Below are 6,000 nucleotides of genomic sequence, written 5' to 3'. Positions count from 1 at the left end.
GATCTAGCTAATGTTACCTTGAGACAATATTTATAGAAAAGAAAAACTTTTGTGCTCAATTTCGGTGATTCTGACATTTCAAAAGAAATCATGAAGAAACAAAGTGGCAGTATATGAGCCTTTCTGAAAATCACATGAAGCAAGTCATCTACTAGTGGATAAGAAAAAGTACAACCCTTCCTTGATTTGCATAGGAATGTAGTCAGGTAGGCCTGCCTAACTAACTCAGAAAAAAAGATTATGTTCACAGCAATGCGAAAATTGAGGGTGCTGAACATCTTTTAAAACTGAAAAACAAGCACTCAAAACACATAAAAATGCCAACACACTAAATATAGGAGACATATTTCTTCTGAACCTGAAATATCAAGCTAGTATATGTAAGACTGTGACATCTAAAAACTAGTGAATAACATAAAAAATTTTCCTCTTCCAAGATTACATTTTTGTATGTGTGCAGCAATATGCATACTTAGTACCATTCTGTTGACTCTGCCCTTAGAAATATTATATGGACTCTGGGAACTAAATAAACTCTGGTTGATTTAAAAAAAAAAAAGTGTTGTTATTGATTTCAGAGAGAAAGAGAGAGGGAGAGTGAGATAGAAACATCAATGATGAGAGAGAATCATTGATTGGCTACCTCATGCATGCCCTACACTAGGGATTGATGGGCATGTGCTCTGACTGGGAATTGAACAGTGACCTCCTGGTTCATGGGTCGATGCTCAACCACTGAATTACACCAGCCAGGCAACTCTGGTTGTTTTCAAATTTTGAAGACTGGATTTTCGGAATTCAATTTTAAATTGGGGTTAGATGTGGGTTGCTTATGTGAAATGGATATATTCTGATTCTCTATTATTTTGGAATTACTTGTGATAAGTAGAGGAAAATGGGGACAATTCTTGACTTTCCTTTATATATTTACTAGAGGCCGGTACATGAAATTCATGCAAGGGGGTGGAGGGTGGTGTGTGTGTCCCTTAGCCCAGCCTACACCCTCTCCAATTTGGGACCCTTGAGGGATATCTGATTGCCTGTTTAGGCCAGATCAGTCAGACATCCCTCTCACAATCCAGGACTGCTGGCTCCCAACCACTCACCTGCCTGCCTTCCTGATTGCCCCTAACTGCTTCTGCTTGCCAGCCTGATCACCCCCTAACCACTCCCTTGCCAGTCTGATTGACGCCTAACTGCTTCCCTACTGGCCCAATTGCCCCTAACTGACCTCCCCTGCTGGCCTAATTACCCCTAACTGCCCTCTCCTGCTGGCCTGGTCCCTCCCTACTTCCCTTCCCTGCTGGCCATCTTGTGTCCACATGGGGCAGCCAACTTTGACCACATGGGGGTGGCCATCTTGGGTGTTGGTCAATTTGCATATTACCTCTTTATTATATAGGATGCTAGAGCAGTCTGTCTCCAAGTGAAGAGTATATGTTCATCTTCTGTAAACCTTGCAAATTAACATACTTATAACTGGTGTATCAAATCATTCAATAGTTACCAGTGATCAGTCAAATAAATATGACTAAAATTTCAAAGTGACTCTATTTTTTCTAGGAAGTTTAAGAACATATATAAAAAAGGTAACTCAGTGTAACCATGGATTCTATTACACAGAAGTGAAAGCAAAATTTATGGCTCATGTCTCTTTATCTCTATCATTTCTATTAATAATATGGTTATTGGTATTTTAAATTTCATTCCTATGGTCACATTATAGCTTTGCAAAGGTCTGAATGCAGTCATCACTTTTTCCCCCCATCACATCTTGAATTAAGTTTAGCACCAGTTAGCTTGGCAAATAAACATCTAAACCTGGTTATAGCCTGTATGCAGGTCAGCAGGTATCAGCATGTGAACTGGTATCAGCAAGTTCTACTGCTTTCTGAGTCCAAATTAGATTTCCTTCTGCTCTGCTCTTTCTCCTCAATGATCATTGGCATTGACAAGTTACTTATGAATAGACCTTCATATTCTGGTTAAGAGAATATTATCCATTTTTCTAGCTGACAATATCCCAAATGAAAACTAATTTTTTTAGCTTAGGTTAGTCATAGTACTAAAATTATAAGCTGTAATTTTATTAAATATTTTGTCATTATAGATCAGTGAATAATCTAAATTCAGAAGCACAACTGAATAAACTTTCAATACTTTTGCACTGTTTTATTTTGAAAAGAATGAAGCTGTTATAATCATTCTATGTACATTTATTATAAAAAGATTCCATGTTTTTACATAGCACATTAGCAATTGACAACTCTCTTCCCACTATAATTGTGAGCATTTTCTCCAAAAACATTATCTTCAATGGGCAAATAAAATTGCATAAGACAGTTATGCAATAATTAATTATTTTTAATTTGTTAGATGTTTAAGTTGTTTCCAAATTTTAACAATATAAGTAATGTTAAATATCTAGAATAGCTCAACCAGTTCCTTTCACCTTTCTACTTTAAACAGTTTCTTTATCAGAAAGGCAAACTTAATTCTATATTTATAACTAAAAGTTATTATTTACTTGGCATAATATGAATTTATTGCATCATTTGTAAAAGCAGTTGTAATGGGAACTCTTTAGCTATTATATTTGGATTTTAAAAATATGTTTCAATAGCTTTTAATATACTGTCTATAGATGAAGCTCAGAGTACACAGGAAATCTGATAAGTATGAGAGAGGCTCTGAAAGTTGGTAACACATTCTACCAAAAGTTCAATCTCCTCTAGTTCTTTGGGCCATATTTATACAGATTATAGTCTGATGGTGTGAGCAGTGCTATATCCAGTTCCCTAAAGCTCATTTCACTGTTAATATTAATATCTCTGCTAGAGAATAGGGAATAAAAAATGGTGGAATTTCCAACAATTCATTTTCTGCCCCTGTAATGTTGGTTTCTTAGGTAAGGAAAAATCTTCAAAGTGGTATCTAAAATTGTTTCTTTAATCATCTATATATTTCATTAAATTTCTCAGTAATTTAAATTGTTCAGAGAAAAGCATGCACCTAATCTAACCACATTAAAAAAATATATATCAGTTTCTCTGCTTCTCTTGAATTAAAACATAAAGATACAACTTTGTTCAAGGTGCCTGCTGGTGTTCAGTGTGTGTTCACAGTGGGTCAGAGCACAAGGTGTCTGATTAGTGTGTGTTTACGGTGGGTGAGAGATTGGACTACTCCTGTGGAACTGCAGAGCTGAGACCCTGGGTCCCAAGGGTAGATGCTCTTCTGATGTGGGTAGTGGAGTGGATTTCCTTCCAAGGACTAATTTGCTTTCACAAAAGCTTGCTGAAGGTCAGTCAGATTGAAGATCAAATTAAAATACTGAGAGGAGCAGTGAGGCCATTGACATATAGTAGTGTATGACTAGTAACTGAGCGAACACAATAAAACTCACATTAAAATGAAAGGAGACTTGACTTGAGGTGACGAATACACAATACAATATACAGGTGAAGTATTATAGAATTGAAACCTATATAATTTTATTAACAATGTCACTCTTTTACATTTAATAGAATTTTTTAAATAACATTTTTAAATTTTGCAAACATGCTTTGTTTTTCCTTGGACGTTATTAGTAAGAAGGTGCAGGAACTCCTGCCAGGCTGGTCCTTTAAACATCTCACAGTAGGAACGTATTGAAGTAAGCCATCTCAATATCCTCTGCCTGTTCCAAACCGTGCATGTATGAATAAGGTACATAAAAGTTATAAAATGCTCTTAGTGCCCAGCCAGCATGGCTCAGTGTTTGAGCGTCAATCTATGAACCAGGAGGTCGCAGTTGGATTATAAACAACAGCTTTATGGTGTCATCATGTTCAACAGCACTATGACACAGTTAAATTTAAAGTGGTATGCTGACTGTTGTGGGGTTTTTTGGTGATTGTTAATTAATACGTTACTTATCTGTTCCAATGAATTGAACCTAAACAAAAATCAGAATGCTTATTGTGTGTCTTAGTTTATACAAGTTCTCATTTTCATTTTGCTCTATATTTTACTTGAAAGAGAACTCTCTAATTATAATAATTTTTAGAACACAGGAAAGCAAAATATACATTTTCTTACCACTTAACACATTTTTTTGCTCATAAGCTATCATAAAAATACTGATATTTTTATAATTAATTATTATGTTTTTCTTCTTCCACAATACAAGAATATTATTTTATTTTTTATTATTAGTAACTGGTTAATAAAATAACTAATATAATAAAAGAGACTAGTAAATTTTACATCACAAAATAATTGAAATTGCTGAAGTGGCATATTTAATCCTGTTTATCTACTCTTCATTTTGTTTAGAGGTACTTTGTATATACAGGATGACACTTATTTACATGAGGAAGATTATAGTTCCTGTTGTGTCTGCTTATACATTAGATCATATTACTGTAGGTAAATGCAGGTTTTCTTCTATGTAAATAAGTGAGATTAGGGGTCTTTTTAGTAATCCATATTTACATGCTCTATCTGGATTTTTTTTTCTTTTTACTATCTGGATTTTTACTGGTGGACAGTGAATCTACAGTTAATAGCTGTAGTAATTTATGGAAATGCAAATTGAAAAGTTGAAAATACCATATAAACAGAGGAAATATTATAGGTAAGTTAACTCTTTTATCATGAGGTTGCCCTCATATTATAAACATATGATCATAATTTAAATGCATTATTAAACTTATTAGTCCAATACACCAAAATACTGAAATAATCTTTGGTATTGAAAGAGTGCTACTTAGCTGAGCAAATATTCATGAAGCTATGTGGATGCCTTGTGCCACACAGCTCTGTCTATGTCTATGAAGAGTCGTCAACTTTGAGTGAGGGAGAATTCCAGAAAACTAGCTTATAGTAAAACAAAATACAACTCTCCAGGCTGAGCTGAATTTACCAGGAAGCTAATCGAGCACAAGCTTCAGAGCCTCTTACTACCCATGGCCATTTACTTCCAAGACCCTGTAAGGGGCCCTAGCAATGCTTGTGAGTGTATACTTTTGTGATATTTGTGGAAGTGAAATATCTGATAAGCATGTTCATCTATCTAAAGAATGAACAGATTAAAATTACTTGTTGGAAGGATGGCATGTTTGTGGGGCCTGTTGACTAAACTGAATTTTTTAAAATTCCTTTTTCTGCCCTAACCGGTTTGGCTCAGTGGATATAGAGCATCTGCCCATGGACCAAAGGGTTCTGGGTTTGATTCTGGTAAAAGGCATATGCATTTTGGTTGCAGGCTCCTCTCAGGGACTGAGTGAGACAGTTGCACTGAACATGACATTTAGCTGGATTATACATAAAGATCTAACTCGAAAGTTTTGTTTTCCACTATAAATATAAAGTACAATAGTATGCCCTAACATACTCAAAGACATGGTCAAGGAAAGATCAATAATAATGCTTTTATCACCAAATCCAAAAGACAACCTGGACCACAAAAATGTATTGACTTCAGTGAAAGGAGTATAAGATTAGGGAAATGGGCTGCCAATACCACAAGCTCCTCCTTTTTCATTGCACTGAAAATATAATATACCTGTACCTGTACCTATCCAAAACATGTAACTATACATCATATCTGTCTGTCTGTCTATCTATCCATCTATCTATCCATCCATCTATCTAATGTTTTCTTTTTGTGAAACTAGTATTAAGAATACTCTTAACTTCTATCTATACCTAATGGAGTAAATGTTCTTTGACATTTAAAGGTTTGAGTTTTAAAACATAAATGAATGAATAAGCCGGTTTGGCTCAGTGGAGAGAGTGTCGGCCTGTGGACTGAAGGGCACGAACCTCGGATGCAGGCTTGATCCTGACCCCTGGTCAGGGCTCAGGTTGGGAGGCAGCCAATTGATACGTCTCTCTCCCGTCCATGTTTCTCTCTGTGTGTTTCTTCCCCTCCCTTCCACTCTCACTAAAAAAAATAAATAATAATAAATTAATGGAAAAATATCCTTGAATGAGGCTTAACAACCACCAAATAAA

This window comes from Pipistrellus hanaki (assembly GCF_964339955.1).
Source record: "Pipistrellus hanaki genome assembly, chromosome: 10".
Classification (NCBI taxonomy): domain Eukaryota; kingdom Metazoa; phylum Chordata; class Mammalia; order Chiroptera; family Vespertilionidae; genus Pipistrellus; species Pipistrellus hanaki.
The sequence above is the reverse complement of the archived record's forward strand: the minus strand, read 5'-3'. Positions refer to the sequence as shown.